General features: G+C 41.5%; 1 protein-coding gene across 14 annotated transcripts in view; it reads right to left on the reverse strand.

Moving 5' to 3' along the window:
* ZBTB20 (zinc finger and BTB domain containing 20) overlaps positions 1-20,258 on the reverse strand; it is a 487,426-nt gene that overhangs the window by 70,856 nt on the left and 396,312 nt on the right. The window lies entirely within an intron of this gene.

A 20,258-nucleotide genomic window follows, 5' to 3' on the forward strand; every position in this document is an offset into this window, starting at 1 on the left:
TTACTGGTATATAATCAAGTGGACCCCTTGAAAGGGACCAGTGAAATTAACTCTATTATAAGGTTACTGAAAACCTTTAAACTGCTCTAGTAGCGAATGCACGAACATGATCTGTGGGTGAAAGGGCATGTCAGAGGCTGACTTTTGTGTTGATCATGTCACTTTTTACAAGCTAACGCTCTCCTGGAAGACAAAAAATAAGGGGTTATTGAATGATTTAATGCTTCAGACTTCAGCAACAAAAGGTTTCTAGCAGCATGGACATCCTGCTATAAAATGCATCAAGAAGAGCTTCTAACCATAGTTAGTCTCAGTAGGTTGCAAGAAAAGAAGGAAGATGCTAAATCCCTTGGCGTTTCTCCTGCCTTAAGGAGGATGGAGATAAGCGTCAGATTAAAGTGAGAGAATCTCTTCTGTTTTCCAATTACACAGATATAGGCCTACCGCAAGCCAGAAAATTCTCAGTAGCCAAAATTTATGACCAAATCGGCTATATGAATATCAGATTAGAGGTTTAACCAGGAAATACAAGTCTAATTCTTTCCTCAACCACATGACAGTTACTTCTCAGGGTAAATTAGCAAAGGACTAGCCTATTTATGACCAAAATACATAGTCAGGGTAACAGTGTTTCTGTGAGACCCCCATGCCTTCTGCAGCGATGACAATGGAATTCTGCAGCCATTTCCCCTCCCTCCTCTCCTCTCCCACCCTGTCCCCCCCCAAAAGAGGATGTTACAGAGTTAGTATGGACAAAAATGAAATGTTTTAACATAGCAGATAATTAGATTATATTCTGTCATCCTACCGCAGTTTAAAGGAAGTCAAGTTCAACTACGGTGATTACAGAAAGCGGGTCATTTACAGATGTGTAGCCAGCAAAAAGATTGTTGCATTTCTGTAATTTTATGGACATAGCTGCTGAAAAAAGAGGTTAGTGTTCATCATTACCGAGAGACCTCTGAAGGTTTTGATTACAGCAAAAGATTTTTTTTTTTTTACAATTATAAACCATCAGTCAGTGGTATTCCATGAAGTTAGAGCAATGCCCACCTATTTTTCTTTGGCCATCGCACTACTTTTTCAGAAGATAAACCACAGTCCTCCGTGTGTTTCAACTCTGAAACGCTGTATATGCAAAAATTAATCTGGCACACTCTTCTGAAATCGCAGGCTTCTGGGATGAGCAAATGGGTACAGTTTTCTTTTAACTGTTTTTTGAACCCCATGTGTTGAGAGAAAACAACAGAATGGAAATTGCTCATCAAAATGTTAACTTGTGGCACGGCAGAGCCCCAAAGCAGGTGTGTGGCATGCCGTTCCCTTCGCTGACATGCCTACCACATGGCACCCAGTTCTGCCACCTCCATCTCTTCCTTTTGGAATCCCTCCTCCTGCAAACACCAAAATGTGGCTTGACACCGAGTCTAGCACAGAAGCAACGTGACCTTTCAGAGAGCAGGCAGTTTGGGAAAACCTTCATTTAGGATAATCCATCACGGAATAATCCTTTGGATTATCTGTAGTGACCACGGTTCTTCCAGCCCAAGCATAACCGTGTTTCAGCTAATACTTTTGCTATTAGGAGCATATCTAGTCAGAAAAATAACATAATCTTGCTAATTCAAGCTAACAGCTAGGATGCTGACCTATCACAAATAACTGAATTTTTCAAATTAACAAACACTTGAACAGACAATACAAAATATAAATAAATAAAGGATAAAGCATCACAGAGCATACTTTTTTCATTTATTTTGACAACTGCTTAGGTTTAATTTGTGAAAATACTTTACAGTGTACAAGGAAATGTGCTGTGATGAACTTTCTAAAAATAATGAAGGCTTCATCATCTTTGAATAAATGTCTATCTCTGTAGCTTGTAGCTGGAACTGAAAGCTACTAATGGAGAATTTACCCTGTAAGAGTGACTGAGATTTTCAGAGAAAACAGGGGAGAAGAAATGTCCTTCCTCACTTGTTCTTTATTCTTTGCAACATTCTGTGCACTTGGACATCACAGGCTGCAAGAAGCCAAAAACTGCTCTATGTCTCCTGGATTCTCCAGCCCTCTGCTAAACCTCTGTGAAGGATCACTCAGATTTACCCAAAGCATCTAAGGACAAACAAAATATTTTGTCCTGGTCTCCAGTACCCACCCCCATTTGCCTTGTTTAGGGCCTTGCCAAACTTTCACAGGAGTCTCAATATAACTTGCCAAATTCCAGATACCTGCTCACAACCAGGTTTCAGATAGAGATGGATTTGAAATAAATCTGACCACGGGCCTAGAATAGAATTTCACTTGCTCAAAAATCCCACATTTCTAAAGATACTACCAGGAATTTTAGAAGTCACTTTTGAAATATGAGCTTAAGGGTATAAAATGTTTATCTTCACTACCTTTTCTTCCTCTCTTAAAATGCAAGAAAACGTTCTGTCTTTTCTAAGGCATAAAGACAAACGTTGCTCCACAAACTAGAGAGCGATAGTCTTCTTCCAGCCGTATCTTTGTCTTTTTCTCCCACAAAATAGCATGAAAGGATACGATATGTTATTAATGTTATTTGAAGAGAAGCTATCAAGCCTGTGCTACGTAGGTATTTGTCTCTGGGCTGAATCTATCACTCCCTTCCTGTGCAAAGCACCGAACTAACAGTTCACCAGTTTTGTTATTGAATTTGTACAGTGTGTCCCTGAGGTGCCAGAGATCACCCTGCCGCTCTCTTCTGGAAGAGCACATGAAAGTTCTAACGCACTTCTCTGTAGGATCCAAGTTTACCCATGGGTTTACATTTCCTTTTCCCAGCTAGAGAGAGAGCACAATAATCACCTGAAATGGGGAACTCCTGAAGTTTCAGAACAGAAGGAAATCTCCCTGTGAAAAGCCAATGGTACAAAGGAAGTTTAAAAAATTCCTGATAAGGCCAAAATAGTGATCAGGCTGCAGGCAAGTCTGTGGGCTACAGCAGCCCTTCTTCAGCGGCCCTTGAATTTGCTGAATTTAAGTTTTCTCTTAGAAACAGCAGTATGAACAACTGCTGCTTCAGGGGGCAAAGAAGAGTCACCACACCAGAGCACACATGTATGTCACTCTCTCTAAATCTTCAAAAAAAAAAAAGATTGGAGCAAAAATCCTTGCAGATTCTGTTCTTAACAAAACGTGAACTCTCAACTATTTCGGCTGCTGGGTTCCAGCAGCTGCTGTTTATTCCTTTCACCCACAGAGTGAAAGCTGAAGAACAAAAGGCTGAGGACAGAGTATTGCGAGTGAGCTGGCATGAATTAAAGAATTACACTGAATGTAAATAGACTGGAGGTGAAGAGGGAAGTTGGAAGTACACATTATGCTGATGTATTTACCACACTACAAGGCCGATGGAATAGGCAACAGTCAGGGAAGCATCCATTGACTGGACTGGGCTAGAGAAAGGTGGAGGGCTTGACCAAAACGGTTGCACAAAACATTCCTAGTAAAATATAATGCAGCAGTAACCGTGGTTATCATATTTATTGCAGAGTTAGTATAGTTTACTATTCAGGTGTGACATAGCACTCAGGGGTGAAAAAGGGGCAGCTCTTGCCATGTGGACAGCATTGATGGGATTTTCAGGCTTTCATTTTCCTGTGGCCAGAGAGGTAAATAACTCACAGACGTAGCCTGATTTCAGCCATGAGATGGCAAAGGGAGAACCAAGTCATAGTTCCGCAGATACTCAGTTCCTCCACTGGCAGTCTCAGTCTTTCTTTTCTTCTCAGGATGGAATTTATTATCATAGCTCTGAGCTCTGACTTCATTCTTAGTGGCTCAATTTGTGTCCAAATGTCTCTTTGCTGGCTGCTTAGACTAGGTGGGGGGTATTGCCCTAGAGGATCATGCTGTTTGAGGACAATAAACAGCTCTAAAAATTCATTATTTTTCTTTAACCCCCATCTCCTCATTATCATTTTGCAGTGGTAAATACAAAGTGCAGATAAGCAGTGAAAACAGAAGACATGGAGTACACATAACAAAATACGGAAGCATTAAAGTGACACTTCCTGCCTTCTTTACCTGGAGCTGAAGTTAGCTGACACGCTAGAAATCATAAAACCGAAAACCAAAAGTATCTTCAGCAAAAAGTGATTTGGTCCTTTTTAAAGATTATTCATAGCTTACGTTGCACTGGAGAACCTAAGTCCCCAGGAGTTGTTGGCATACATGCTGCGTAGCTTTTGAGATGGATACCAACCTCAGACTATCAGCTGAGCTGAATTAAGAGCCGCCTGATGCCCTGCGGTCTAACAGCATGATTTGTCAGGGCATGCAATGTGGATCAAACCATCCCTAAGTTTGGTGGGCATGACCTTCCCTGTGCAAAGCTCACTCACATCCCAGCACTATTGAGGCAAAGCTCAATAATCTTTTCTTTCCTATGACTGTTTTAACAGAGAGATGTGTCCTTAGAGGAAACGCTGGGGTGAAAATGTCTGAGTATTATTTGGTATTTTCCTGAAATTTTCCAGTGCTGCTCTTATTCAGGATTAAGTTCTACTTTATTTTGTTGTACCAACAAACAAACAACAAATCCAACACCAAAGCATTTAGTCTAAATCCACTGGAGTTTTATTGCACTACTGCTTAAGTGGGAACAGACCTCAAATGCTACTTCTCCTTTTCTGAAAGCAGAAGACCTTAGCACTTGAGCTCAGAAGCTTGACCATTAATTGTTTGTATTGCAGAGCCTATGACATACTTAAGTAGCTGAGCACAACAATAAACACAATAGCCAGTTCATTAAATCATTCTTTGTTAAGACTTTCCAAAGCTTTGGGCTTAAGCCTCTTAAAATTGAAATCATTATGCTATTTTTTTAAACAAATGAGCAAACATAACTCACACAAAAAGGGGAAAGCACAACAGAGTCTTTGATGTATGCATCATCACCGTGATGCCTCGCTGAGATTAAACTATATGTCTAACACTGCTAAGAGGTTTCAGCAGCTCTTTCCAAGGAGAAGCTCAAATCAGGAAGGGCTATAAAGTGCTGCTGTTGCTGTCACCTCTCCTGCAACAGCTTTCCTTGGCCTGTCACATCACGAGAGAGGCTATCAATAAACTTTGTAGAGTGGTGTTTGCAGTACCTCTTGTGTCTGTAAGATCCTGTCAAAACCTTGACTTGTTGACGCACCCTGCCAGGCTCCGAGGATGACTGGAGATGACAAAAGGTGTACGCAGGAATGCAGGTTTGCTGCCTTGGGCGAGTTTGTTCTTTTACGGCAATGTGTTAGCATTCCAAAACGGGCCGAACTGTTCACAGCCTTGCAGGCATTAGGCAGGTATTTTACACAAGGCTATTTAAAAAAGGCTAAAATACCTTAATAAAATGCTACTGTGATGAGCACACCAAATTATGCTCCCTCTTAAATAAAACCACAATCCTCACCCTTTCTTTTGCCACACAGCTCTGGCTGCCTACAGCTTGTTTCTCCTCTCCGTGCCAACGCTGCAGCCGCACTGCAAACGAACTCTGTTTCTCTTTCTCCCTAAAAGAATCCCGCACCTTTTCTCACATCATATGTCACGGGCAGAATCTCTGCCTTTCCCTTCCTGTAAATACCTTTAGTATGTGAATTCACACACTATTAACATGAAATCATATTCTACGGAAAGCAGAAGAAATATGCAGAGCTGGGCAAAAGACTTCAAAGAAGAAATTGCCCTTTTTTTCCCCCCACTGTTGCTACTATCTGCTTTTTCCCTTCCCTCAGCTGTGTTGGTTATGATGTTTGGTGTTACAGCCGTGTCCAACTAAAAGCCAGATCCTGCTAGGTGCCGAGTGCTCCCTGTTCCTGATGGGGTTAACGAAAGCTGCCAGCGCTCGGTTTCCTTTCTGGAGTTGCCCCCTAGACTATAAGCAGCTTAGGGCTGGGGACGGTTGCTTACGGGCTTGTGAAGTAACATGTTCCTCTTTGGGAATAACAAATACAAACAATAATGGGTATGTTGAACATCCTACTCTATCAGATCATTAAATCACCTTCTTGCAATTTTAACCATTTCTTAAAATTGCTGCCACTGTGAATTTTAAGACAAAGCTCACACTGATATGGAAGTTACAGAATTGTGGCTCAGCAGAGGACTCCTGCTCTGAGGTACACTAGCCTTCAAGGCAGTTCTGCCTGAAAGGAGGAAGGTAAAAATAAAAAGGTTGGAGGGGGGACAAGGAGGCAAAGCCTGGTTTCCTTTTCCCCACCTAAGGTACCTCAGCCTGACCAGAGGGCTTGCAAACTACCTGCCTAGGACAGTTGTGGCCTCAGATCTAAGACTAGGCTCGCCTTTCTGTGCAGACACAAAGCACATACAGCTTTAAAAAAAATGTGTAAATGAATTGAGAGTTAAAAACTACTAGAGAATACTCCCTGGGATTATCTGTACTATCAAGACAGGAAAACTTTGCAGATGCTACTGTCTCTCTAGAGGAATAAATGCTTGCATTTTAATATTCTCAGCAGCTGGTTCCTGTTGAATGCCATCAGGATGATTCAGCCACCCACCAGGAACACCAGTAGCAAGTGCACACACACAGAAATCTGCAAAACTTTCTGCTCTTGATGCCAGTGCTGTTACTTTGGCGGAGTCTGATCTGTATTAACTATTGTTCATTACTACCAGTAGCACGTTTAACTTCACCCTGGGATGGTGAAAGCAAACTACTAGCCCCCGGTGCTGCCCTAATCAATCCAACTGTCTGCCTCCTACCAGTACTGCTTCCCACAATCCACATCCTTAGCAGCTTACTCTGTGGTTACCTTATTCACCTTCAGCCTTGCCACAAGTAACGTTATCTCTCCTGTGAGCTCACCTCATCAAAGTTATGGGTCAGGCAGTCTGATGCCCTTCCCCTACAATGGTCAACATCCGATGAAAGCGACATCACCTTCTAACATACTTGGTTTCTACATGAGACTTAAATGCGATAGATTATTTCCTCACTCTAGTTTATGATCAATTTATGTCTAAAAATATGAGGTCTGCTACCTCTCCCCATTTTTAAAAAAAATCACCCTGAGTGATGTTCTGTCTGTGGTCTGTGGACCACTTCCAGGTGTTTTATGGAGGTGCATCTGTCTAGCAGCAATAATGAAGCATTTACTTTTCCTCAAGTGGCAATGCTTCCTGACAGTTGTTGACCGGGTCAAATCACTCAAGGTTTCCTCTAATTCTACCGGGACAAATTTCTGCCTCTCTTTTGTCTGGCATTTCTTGGAAATAGACTAAACGGTGATGCCAATCTCCAGAACACTACCTGGAGAGGACAGAAACTACAGAAGACAGAACGAAACAGTACAGTCACTCAGAGAGATTGGAGGACCCATGACTACAGATCCTATAGTTGGGAAAGAGTCTTTCAATTCTAACTCATGTGATAACTGACAGCCAGAGAGTGAAAATAAACGTCTCAAATGCAAAATGGTGGGAATGAAACAAAGCAGCTGCATCCATCTGGTGGTCAGTAATGCCCACTTAAGTTACTGCCATTTCATTCGGCTCAATACGAAGGGTGCTAGAGGTAGACAGCAAAACAGTATCAACATCTATTCTAAAATTATGGTTTTTAATTCCATCATCATAGACCATCCTAATTTCATCATTATTCAGTGTCTTGGAAAAAAAGCGTACCCTCACCATGGAAATAAATGTTAGCTCAGACCAAGCCAGCAGTGTTGGCCTTTCAACAGGAACAATCCCAAATACTGGTGCCATACATATAGGTAACTCCTCAAGTAATCTCTCAAACAAATGAAAGAAATTTAGATGTATTACCTGTGCCAAGTTTTCCTAATGTGGAAAACAAGCCAAAATAGAGAAGTCGGAGACTGTGCATTGAATAAGTGACAGAAACATTATGAACACAAGTGTTCTCATGTCAGATCCCTGATGTACCCGTATAGCTTGTGACACCTACTGCTGACTGCAATGATATTCATCCTGATTAGAAGTGATGCTATCATATTCCTTACTTGCTTTGCAATGAATATCTTCAAGAAGCCGTGTCATTTACAGAATCCAGAGTGGTCCCTACCATGATCTCACCTTAAATCAACAAAGTTATGGAGCTGCCACTTGCTCATTCTAATGAGTGAAACAGTTAAGTGCCATTCAGAGTCAGCCAGGAGTCTGCATGAATATGGAAAAGAGAGGCAGGAGGGCAGCAGAAAGTGAGAGAATAATCTTTTATACTGAATTAAAAATGAAAAAAAAATTAATGAAAATTTTAACTGCTTTCACAGCTTTCTGGTATTTCATCTCATGTAAAAAAGGAAAATCAAAATTCACAGAAATTAAAATCACTTAAAAAACCAGAGAGTTATTTTTAATTAAACAATAAAAAGAGTGTTTTGGTTTTTTTTTTCTGCCTTAAAAAAAGAATGAGCGGAAGGGGAAAGAGAACATTTTCATTTCTTTTACTTTTCTTTTTTTGCAATCAATAATGAGGGTTTTTTGACCAATTCTTCCAGTAAGCTATCTCATTGGATGCGATGTGGCAACAAGGATCTGTTACCCATTGTGGTTTCGGGGCTGAGAATGGATTGGATTGTCTTCTCTGTTATTTTAGCCCCAAAGTATATTTTAAATAGCCTTAAAGAGTATGAAAATTCTTCTCATACCAGCGACAGGGAGAAATGGCTTTGGAAATTACTTTCATGTTTCCAACAGTTTTTGCTTTTTTCTCCTTCCGAGTAATTTTTTTTTTTCTTTGCTCGCACAAATGCAAGGGGATAGCCTTGTTTGAAAGATGTCAGAATACGGCACTCAGTGATCCATCAATCAACAAGAATACTCAGATATGTGTTTCTAGTAAGCAGTGAGTGTCATGGACTTTACTTCCACCCACTTCATTCAAATCAGAGACAAGTCAGCCATACAAAGCCAGTTTGCAGGGCTGGCTTTTTTTTTTTGCATCTTCTTAAAAGCACGTATCTTCTTAAAAGCTAGTCTGACTGGTCCAGACTGGCATCATTTCAGTGCTTGGCCTACAACGGCAACTTTGAAATTATCTTTTGTCTCGCTCTGTTTTCCCAGATTGGTTAGGACTAGGCATGTGTTTTGAAAAGAAAATCAAAGTCCTTTAGAAAAATATTGTTTTCTTTCTTAATAGAAACCAACCAGAATTTTACCTCGGCCAAAGGATTTTATCAAGATTTGAGAGGAAAACGCTAATACCTTCAAAGCTTAAAGAACTCATTACACTCACACTCAGTGCTCCCGTAGCATCAGTGACAAGCATTATCAGAGCTATTTCACGGGTAAAAGAAGACAGGAGAGAAATGACACAACATTTGAGGTGAAGATGCATGAATTCTTCATACTGAACTGCATGAAAGCCCTTTGGTTTAAAGGCAACCTTGCCACTTGCGCCTAATGATTTAGTGGCATTTTACAGACCACGATGATCCCATCTTTTCATCTGCCACTGAGATAGGAAACCACCAGCCGGTTTTAGAGTTGTTTGTAGTAATCTGAAGCCAGGGGGTTAAGTGACCAGTTCCAGGCTGCACCGTGAGCAGACAGTGGGTGAGGAACATGTCGAAATCGTGATGTCCCAGCCGCCAGAGCAAAGAGAGGTACCACTCTGGAGAGGGCTGAAGAGAAACAACTTGAGAAAACTAACAGTACACTTACCCTAAGAAAGTTTTACCCTCTTTGTTCTTTTGTTGGTAGAAAAAAAAAAAATAGCTATGTGTGTCAGAAGAGCTTTCTCTCGCCTAATTAGGGCTCCCTTTCGTTATGCCCTGAACATTGGAGTTTTAATCCTGAGCACAGAGGGGCCTTGGGCAGAAAATTTGGCCAGTTTTTTTTAACAAAGTCTGAATGTGTTCAGACCTTTCAAAACTGTACCAGCCCCTCTCTAACCTGAAGATTAAGCAGTACATTTTCAAAGCCATAATGAGCTAAGCCCGCTGGCCTCCTCTGAGATAGGAAACTACCCACTGTTTGAGAAACCGTAGTCCATACTACCCAAGGTGAATTACTGCTATTCTTTTCGCTACATTCTTAACACAATCTGGTATTTCCCCATTTGTCCTGACCTTATTGACCACTTCAGACCACGTTTGTTTCTCTTTTCTGTCCTTTAATGGCTTTATGTTGCTTCTCTTTTCACACTACTTTCTGTATCTATTCTCAAGACCTTTCCTCTTATATTCCCATCTCTTTCCCTCTTTATAACTGTTTCTTCACCTTTACCCACATATTTCTTTCATTTCTGCCTCATCTACTCAGGAAGAAAAAGAAACCCACCGTGTCTGCATACTGCTTCTCTTCTCTATTCACCCATTTCTTCTGCCACCAATAATTCCTCACATCTCCCTTCAAATTCCACTACTCACCTTCCCATACCTTCAAACTGTACTCTGGGTGTCAAAAATTCACCATCAATCAGCCAAACCAGCAAAGTTTATTAATACCGAGCATGGGGAGAAGATTTCTGACAGTAGAGGGCTCCTTAATACATCAGACAAAGGCATATCTGAAGTCAGTCAAATTCAGATTCAAAAGAAGTTAAATGGACTTTAAAACCTTCAGAATAATTGACTTAAATATGTGGTCATTCCCTTACTTAAAGACTTTAAGATTACCTGTCTTTCTGAAAGATATGTTCTAGCTCACCAGAAGATAAGAGCTTTAAGAAATTCAGTAGGATTTATCATGTGAAGGAAACTAGATGGGACTATCACAAGGGCCCTTGCTGCTTGACCATCTTCAGAGATGAAAAGGCACCAGTATCCAGTCTGCCTCTGACTCTGCTTGGCAGTCTCATCTCTTGTTCCCACTCGCTCGTAGATGTTGGATAATTTGAGACAACTCCTTCCCTCTTTCGCTACAAGAGTTTTTCCCCCTGTTTGTGAGGGTTACCCTTTCCCAAGCCCGGGCTTGCATTAAAAATGGTGGTTGTGAGGATCTGAATGAATGCATTCCCCTACCACTCATCTGTACTCAGAGAGAAAAACAGAGCAACTTTTACTTTTCAAGAGCGTTTTCTCCTTTTACTGCTCCGATCCCTGCCCCAGCTTCTGCTCAGGGCTTTTCCAGACTGCCTCCAATAAAACTGACCTAGTTCTCCTTGGCTCATTGAGGTCCCCAGAAGCATCACTAAGAGCTCAAGATTAATACATTTTTTCTACTACATGTTCAAAGGATCTTAGCAGCCACAGAGCTGTTAGGCCCAAGACACATGAAGTTATCAATGACTCAATTACATTAAATTACCACTTGGAAATCTTTCTTCTTAATCATATCTATGAGAATATACAGTCATGTCTTAACTATGGTACAACTGACAGATATGGAACCAACCCGCATCAAATACGTGAACTTTTTAAGGTCTGTTTAAATTAATTCTAAACTGTGGGTTTATGGCATCGCAAAAATTTACTGAAAAAAACATGAGTTAATATTTGTCCAGTTCTTTCACTTGAGAAGTGCTGCTACTATTGTCAAAAAGTCTACTGTGGGCTTAAGTAGCTGTGAGAATGCAAAACAGTTTAAAATGTGAATAGCTTTCGTAACTAATAGCAAGTAGGCAATATAACAGATGGCAACTCACATGAAAGATAAACCACATCTTAATAACAATAACTTACATTCAGAGGGGTAGCATTTCCTAGCAGTTAGAGCATGGGACCGGGATCCCATATTTCCAGGTTACCCTCCTGGCTCTGCCACTGACTCGCTGTGTTGACTTAGAAAAGTCACTCAAAAATCTCTGTGCCTCAGTTTCCCCATCTGAAAAATGGAGATAGTTCTAACAAATATCACGAGACTACTGAGGGGAAAAGGCTCAAAATTGTTAGTTTTTATAAGCAGCATTTTGAGACAAATGAAGATATGGAAGAGCAGTGTTTGCTCGTGCCATTATTCAACCTTTGACCAGCAAAGCAGTACCTTTGCTCAGCACTGAGTGACTACAGCCACCCCTGAAATGAGAAGTGGCAGCTGCTTCACTCCATAGCCTTATGGTATGGTTCAGGCCAGGAAGTGAATATTGCTCTACCCAACTGATACTTCAGAGGGAATTCAAGAAGGCCAAATATAATTACCTTCATTGAAATTTAGCCAGAACATTATGCAATCTTTAACAGCGGTCTGAATCTCTATTTTATATCTCTGACAAAAGGGAGCACCTACAGCTCTCCAGGTTTCTGTCATCATTAGTTGGCACATTACTTCGTTTTGATCAGAAACAAGATTGCATCTCACTCGCTGAGTCTGCTTTGTGCAGCTCTACAGAGTCTCACAAAGGTCCTCCAAAGCAAGCACCAGAAGTCTTACGCTGTCTGACATGAGCATAATACAAAATGAATAGGCTGCAAAATAAACGTTCCCCTTTGCTTTCCACTGTATATCAACTTTTTCTTTTGAATTTTTTTTTTTAAGTGATGGATTGAATTTTTAACTGTATGAGTAGTAGAGACTCTACTTGGAGAGGGTCCATTTTTGCCATGCTTCCCAGATAGAGATTTCCCCTGACTTTGGTGAGAATTTCATGAAAATGTAAGTTAGAGAATTGGACCAGGAGGGAAAACATCGCTGGTTACAGAGAGGAAGATTCTTTGTAGGGTACACCCCAGTGCTTCAGCAATGCGCAGGCAATGGCACAAACTAAAGCTCGAAACCAACTTGCTGGCTTGTGTCATCAGTGGGGAAGGCTGCCTCAGATCAGTTCTGCTTTGCTCTCTCCAGCTGTACAGGGTTACTGTGGCACTGATACTTTTCTGTGGCTTCTGAAGATTGTGGGGATATATTTCAACAAGACCCCAAAAAGAGTCACTAAATAAATAAATACATAAAAATAATTTTTAAAAGATTATATATATAAAGAACAGCTGATCTCACTGAAGAAGACTCTGGCATCTTCCTCCACAGAGTTTTCACTGGTATTTCCTGGTTCTCCAGCCAAAGAAATCATCACTAAACCCTTTTTTTCTGGGAGGAGGGATGAAAAATTATTTCTCACACTAGCTCTGTAGGCTTTATGGGATATGTAGTTGAGATTAACAGGTCAAAGAATCTGAGGAGTCCTATTCAAAGGACTGCCTAAAGAATATTCTATGTAACTAACTTAACTGCTCTCCAGATGGTCAAAACTGAAAAGGCCATCTGAGCAAAAATCAAGTTTTGGAAAATGCCATGAGAAATTTTACCCAGAGGATGTGGATTCTGCTTCTGCTGGCTTCAGTGGAAACAGAATCAGCCTGATTTATTAATTATTTCATTTGAAAAATCTTAAGTTCGTACAAAGAAATGCCTGGAAATTCCATGCTGTTATTTTCAAAAGAGATGAGCTCAAATCACAAAATCTGGATCTGGATGCCTAACAGTGCCAGAAGTTCAGGAGAGTTTGGACCGACAAGGCTGGCTCAGGCAAGTGTTGAGTGTTTTCCCAGGATTTTTTGAAGGCCAATACAAGGGTTTCAAAGAGGAGAGAGGCATGTGCAACATGGCAGAGTTACAAAAAAACATCGCTTGGAATTTCCTGGGTTTTGCGAGATTAAAATTGTAAGTCTAATTAGTTTAAGGAAATTAGCTCTTTATAATTTTCATTTTGTATTGAAGAAACACGAAAAATTAAAAATAGAATGAGAATGGAAAAATTAATGGGTTTCAGTAATTAGTTAATCAGAAAATGCTCCTGTCTTAGTGTGACTGCCCAACACACATTAAAAAAGAAAAAAAAAAGAAAAAAGTAACCATGACTTTCCTCATACTTTCCAAAATAATACAAGCTTCACCCCTGAGCTTGGAGCAACTACTTGACATTTCAACTCAGCTCATTTTTTAGTGGTAAGCCACTGAAATCGGTGTTTAGGTTGAAATATCATCTCGCCACAACATTAATACAGACATAGAATAAATACATGCATCCTGGCAAAAATAAGCCAGAATTTGTTCCTTCTACTGGCTACATCACATTTACATGAGTTGCATGCACTAATGAAATGTTAAATGGAAGGGAAACCTCTTCTGAGAGCAGACCTTTTCACCAAGTGCTGAACTGAGGATCTCTGACATCTGAAAGCAGCAGGACAACTTATTACGCTGTAGGAAAACGCATTTCTCTTGACAGTGGTGATCCAGTCTGAGGCCCCACAAGCCACACACTGGTGCACTAAAGAGACATGTGTTAGACAAGCTGTTTTGTCCCTTGGCTATCACCCTCCCGAGCGCTGAATAGATCCGGATTGGGCTGGCTTAGAAAAAAAGTCAGATGAAAGCAGTGAAATTAAGCCAAGTCAAAACACAACTTTGGTGCAATTCCGAGTCCAAGTTACACTAACAAAACTTCAGCAGCAATGAGCCGGGCCTTCTCTGCCCAGCCCAGAGCCACGCTTTCAGACATGAGCTGCAGCGCTTGGCTTTCAGCTTTCTGCAGCTCTTCGCTATATTTATTTAATGAGGTAGCTAAATATGCATTTTATCATTATTTGAGCTTATAATAACTTTGAAATAGAATAATCTAGTCTGCAGAGATGAAGTCAAAGAGGTTGGAGGAGAACGATTTTTTCTTTAAATAAAGGTGCTGAGCAACAATCGACTGAAATGGCCAAAAACTTGAAAGAACCCTTCTGCCTCACACTCACACAGCTCTTGAACTTCAGCCTTACCGTTGAGCTGTTTACTGATTGTCAAGTCAACTAAATTCATGGGCGGCTACCAGAACAAGCTCACAAATAAATACCCACAGCCAGGGCTGCCCAGAGCACTGCAGTGTGTGCAGCGTAAAAGTGAACATCACGTACCATGCATGAACAGCACGCAATTTTTAAATATTTGCAACACTTATTTCAAAACCAAATTTCTTCCAACAAAGTCTGTAGTTCCTTCCTCAGAACCATGAATGTGCCTAAGCATAAAACATTAAAACAGAGCTGGTTTCAAGCTGCTAGAGGAAAAGAGAAAAGGAGAGAAACTTCAAAATGTTGTCTCTGGTCAGAGTCTCTTACTTCTCCTTGAGATGACTGGCAAAAACTAAATAAAAAGAAATGGTCTGCTGTTGAGAGTGAAGAAGAGATATCGGTAAGTTTCTGAAGGAACTGAAGGCACACACAAATAAAGTTTCAGACTGCAGGAGTCATCTCAACTCAGCTCTAGCATCTCCACTACAGCCAGTGCGCCCCGCATGCTACAGAGGGATGCTGTGCTGAGCAAGGACACAACCTGGGGTGTCTGGTTTCCAACACTGATTCCAGGGGATCACCCTAAATCCCGATGTTCCAGCTCTGTTTTTCATTAACACTTTCTCAGGAAAACCTGCACTGACTTCTGTGGGAAGGTGCTCAGTCAGATGAGAAATATGAAACACCACCACCTAGCAGGGAGACCTCGATGTGGTTCAACACACCTACAGTATGGGCGAAATACAGTTGTTTCTGGATTCGCAACCCAAAAAAATCTCTAGTCTGTATTTGCCTCACTTACAAGACCGCTTTTGTACGCTGGCCCAAGTATACACCAGAGAGGAAATGCTAAAACTTACAGATCTTCAGCTACGCTAACAGGAATATGAGCACAAAATGTATAGAAATTGCATATACAAAATACGCCCGTACTTTTCCCTGGAGCGTGGCGATCGGCCTGCAGACAGCCAGCTGCTGAACAGCACAAGTTGGTGGAAGGATTGGCCGGCCAAAGCATCCACCTCTGACGGAAAGTGTCAGTAACTCCTTTGTGTCTCTACAGTGCAAACAGGATTTCGGCTTTGATGATCTTACCAAATTCAGATGAAAAAAACCCACCGCGTTTCCACAAAAATGCAGCAGTAATTACTGAGGGAGCAAAGTTGTGTAAAAAGCTCATTTTCTGGTTTGCTTGCCAAAGTATATTACAATTCAGGTTGCACAAAACTGAAGCAAACAAACAAAAAACCAAACACTCTAAATTCCTCCCAAACGACCTCAATCTCCCCCCTTCAAACCTGCTCATTTTGGAATGTTTTTAAGGATTTCCCCCCCCTTTTCCTTTAGAAATCAATTCTTAACAATTGTCAAATAAATCCTTAGTTCAAAAACAGAAATGAAAACATTGCATAGGAAAGTATCAAAACAAAACATTACCTCTCTTTTGGAAAGACAGGCCCTTTTTCTTGTGACGATTTAATACATTTGATAGCAATTCATTGTTTCTGTTAACGTGACTTTGCATTTTCAGGCAAAAAGTTTTGCAGCGGTGTTTATCTAAATAAGGTGTTGCTAAAGACAGCACAAATAGGGAAAAAAGTCACCTCCCTTAACTAAAATGTGACTCTGTATCAGAAATATTGCTGCCATAAGGCTACTTGGCTATACACCTCCGATTGCTAGCTGCTGTCTGGCTCCCTCCGTCCTATTATTAGGCACCAGCGTTCTGGTACGGGAAACTTTTATGGGTGGCGTACACAAAACACGTCTAATTTCTACCTCGCACTTCATCCTCTATTCCTTCAGCACAATATTTCATTTTCTTACAGCCTTAACTTCCCCCGTTTGCTCGCTTAAACACAGAAAAGCCCAGCATAGGGATCACTACCTGACAGCTTTTCACGCTCCGTGTGGAGAAGGTGCCCAAATGAAATAAATAAATAAACAGAGGAAAGTTTATGAAAGTGAAAGGAACGGTGCCGAGTGGCAGGAGCGGCAGCAGACAGCTTTGTATTCCTCCTTAGACTGACACAGGTGTATCCCAACTTCACCCACTCAGGCAGGAGAGACGGAGGGACATACACAAGTGTGTACGGACGCACTGAAAAGTGCCGGGAAGGGTGAACGAAGAGGTGGAAGAGAGAAAGAAAGCCGAAAGGTGTTATTTATTTTTACAACTCGACAATGAACTTCAATTTTGGCAGAGGATTAAAAACAGCCCTGGGAAATGATTAAGGTTGTTTTTTTTTTTTTTCTTTTCTATAAAGCCTCAGTACAAAAAGAGAGATTATAAAAGGGATACGCTCGCACAGGCACACATAAAATAAGGGGGGAACTGGGGAGAAGGAAATGAAAGGAAAAGAAAACAAACAGCCTCCTAACAGGCCCATACTGCTAACGGGAGTCCAAATAAAGAGTCATATGATATCTGATAGTGCAGGACACGTCGCCAGGAGCTGGAGCGGATTGCCTGCAGGAAGAAAGAGCCAGTGTGTTACTGCTCAAAGAGCTTTTCTTTCCGCTTTTTTAAATTTTTTTTTTTTCCCCTCTCTCTTTTCTCCCGTACTGTGAATGTGCTACTCTCAGGTCAGGTCCGCGAAGAGTCCCCGAAAGCCAGCTATCGTCTTTCTCCCTACTTCTGGAAGCAGTGACAGCCGCTGGATGATGCCTCCTAGTTGAGATTGAGGGGGGCTAAATCTAGATCTCAGCTCTGTTATGTCCTCCCTCTTCTGTCACCATCTCCACGGTTGCAGATATAAAATGCTCACAAAAGCCTTTAAAAGATTAAAAAAAAGGCCGGGGGAGGGGCGGGGGGGGGGAGGAGGAGAGAGATTCAGGCAGAAAAAAAATGAGACTGCTTATCCTATGGAAAACTTCAAAGGCCAAGTCCCATTTCTGTGCTCTTTTGTTTACTTTCCCTGTATTTTTTTTTTTCCTTTTTGGAGAGTGAGAGAGCAAGAGAGAAAAGTCACAGAAAACATTCAGACCATGAAAAACATCAGAGGCTGGGAAAACTCTCCGGAGGAACGAGGAAAGCAAGGACTTAAAATAAAAGAAAGGCATTTGTAATTTGCCAAAAAGTTCCTCTATTTGTTATGTTTGCCAACGGAACGACCAGCTCTTCTTTTTGGTGGTCCATCCCTCTCCGTCAAGCATTTCACGTTAAACTAGGGAGCCCGCTAAGTACTTTTGACTCAATATCTCTATTGCTGTTACCCATGGAAATGCAGAGCACCTGGGTTACCTGCAGCGAAGGTACCTGGCCTCAGAGCAGGTGACTTGAGCCCATCACGACCCCGCACCTTCTGCTGGGGAAGCTGTGCCCACCACAGATTTGGAGAGGGAAGAGTCCTGGGTCCTGGCTGAAGGAGCTGGAGGGGGAGCAAGCCCCCAATGTAGATACTGTTATGAAAACAAAACTATGTTTTTAACTGTCGGTTTCACTCATCGTGGATGGTTTCCCTTCACTTTTGCAAGGTTCGGGCTGTATCCTGCAGGACTTTTTGCTATTATAGAGTAGTGGCATTTCTAAAGCGGCACAGGCAGAGCCTAAGGCTGGATTTCCCCCACTTCATCAAATGAGGAGATGTACATGGACTAATTCTCAGTGTAGACTTACACAATGCAAAGATGTTGCTTAAAAACGGTGCCAGAGATACATACGCGATACCTATGTAGCTGTAACAGACGACCTCTTCTGAGGGAAGCCTGCAGCATGAATATAAAAATCAAGGTATTGAAGTAATAATGCCCTGTATCCCGAAACAAACGTCGTAACTCTATAATAATTTGATCTAGTTCTATATATTGTGTGCTTATGATTCTTAGTGGGAGATAAAATATACAGCTTCCTCTCTTTTTTTCTGTACCACTGATATATGATGCAGTTTTTAGATTGGTAATTTGTCAAAGCCAGGAAAATACAAATCAATAAAGGAAGGCAGGCAGAATTTGGCTAAAGAAAGCACTTCCTTAAGCTACTGAATTTGCGACAATATATATTCTGAAACATCCTAACCATTGTACAGGAGACACTGTAGAGAAGATATCCTGTATGTTATGCACTATATGCAATAAATTCCAATCTAAACATCTCCTTAAATGTGATGCATTATTCCCTTCTGTATTACGTGTGCCTTTTCCACGTACAAATAGACAAAGAGTGTATCTATAAGAAATACATTCAGAAGAACAAAAAATCTACAGTGCAAGGAGGTCTGAAATCCTGAAATCCTCAATTTGGGGCTCGATGAGAGAACTAAACTCAGAAGGAGAAATGGAGCCATTTGAGAGAGGGTCCCACCAAACAGGAGGAACAAGCAAACAAACAAACAAACAAAAAAATCCCTGAGCTCCGACTAATCATTTGAGCTGCCAATGAGAGGTGACTTTTAGACAGATGGTCAGGGAAAAGCTGGGTCCGTGGACACAGACGTTAGTGCCCCATCTGTATTTTAGGATCCTAGCTTCAACAAGCCATTACCAACTTTTTTTCTGAGTGACAGAAAGTGAAAGATTTCTGTTCCCACTCATTTATTTCTTTTTCACCGAAACCACCCCATTTCCTTCTTTTTTTTCCCCTCCAGTAAGAATTTGTTACTTGATTTTTTTAAGTAAACAGAAACTGTTCGCAGTATAACTTTTATGCCAAAAAAAAAAAAAAGAGGCTAGGTAAGTTGGCAAAAGAGCAATTGGATTTAAAGAGAGAGTTTTAAAAAAGGGAGAAAAGAACGACATATCAAACTCACTTGGTCTCGTCCCCCTTCCATTCCTGTTCTTATTAATTCCAAATTACAATTTGGAGGTAAGGGAGCTGCATTTCCTTTCAATCTATTTTGTTGCTGCCACACATTCTGGGCTTTGCTTCTCTTTCTTTTTTTTTTTTTTGGGGGGGGGGGGCGGAATATCCCTAATAAAAATAGAAAAACATATCTCAGGCGTTAAGCTCGCTCTCCCCCTTCCTTTGTAAAGAACTCTTTGTTCTCTAGTGAAAATGCTGAAAAAAATCCCCGGGCTCCCTGAAACAAGTGCAAAACACTTAGAGGCTTTTGGGCTGGCGAGGAGCCAGAAACCCTCCCGCTGTCTGGTTAGGAAGAGAGGAGAGAGAGGGAGAGAGAGAGAGAGAGAGGAGAGAGAGGGAAAAAATTGGAGCTTCCTTTAATAGACATAGGAAGCAGGTCTTTTTTTTTTTTTTTTTTTTCCCTTTCCTTTTTTTCAAAACTGGCGGTCAAGCGTTAAGTAACTCCCTGTCTAAATCCACCTGCTGGAAATGAACTTGGGTAACCCACCCACCCCCCCCCGAGCCCCCCCCAAGGGGTGCACAAAGAGGAGACACAGTAACACACTCCCAGCTCTTCTCCCACCCGCCCCCTCCCCGCTGCCCTGCTTCCATTCTCCCTGCGCCCAACCACACCAATGCCCACGGCTCGCGCTCCCACTGCCACCGACACCAAACGTACCAAAATAAACGCTCGCTCCGGCTCCTTACAGAGCAAGAGAGGGAAGGCGGGGGGGGGGGGGGGGGGGGGAGAAGAAAAAATGGAAAAAAAAAAAAAGCAAAAAGCGGGGGGAAAGCGCTTTTTTTCCATCTCGGTTGCG

The sequence above is a fragment of the Chroicocephalus ridibundus genome, chromosome 1 (genome assembly GCF_963924245.1).
Source record: "Chroicocephalus ridibundus chromosome 1, bChrRid1.1, whole genome shotgun sequence".
In the NCBI taxonomy this organism is placed as follows: Eukaryota; Metazoa; Chordata; class Aves; order Charadriiformes; family Laridae; genus Chroicocephalus; species Chroicocephalus ridibundus.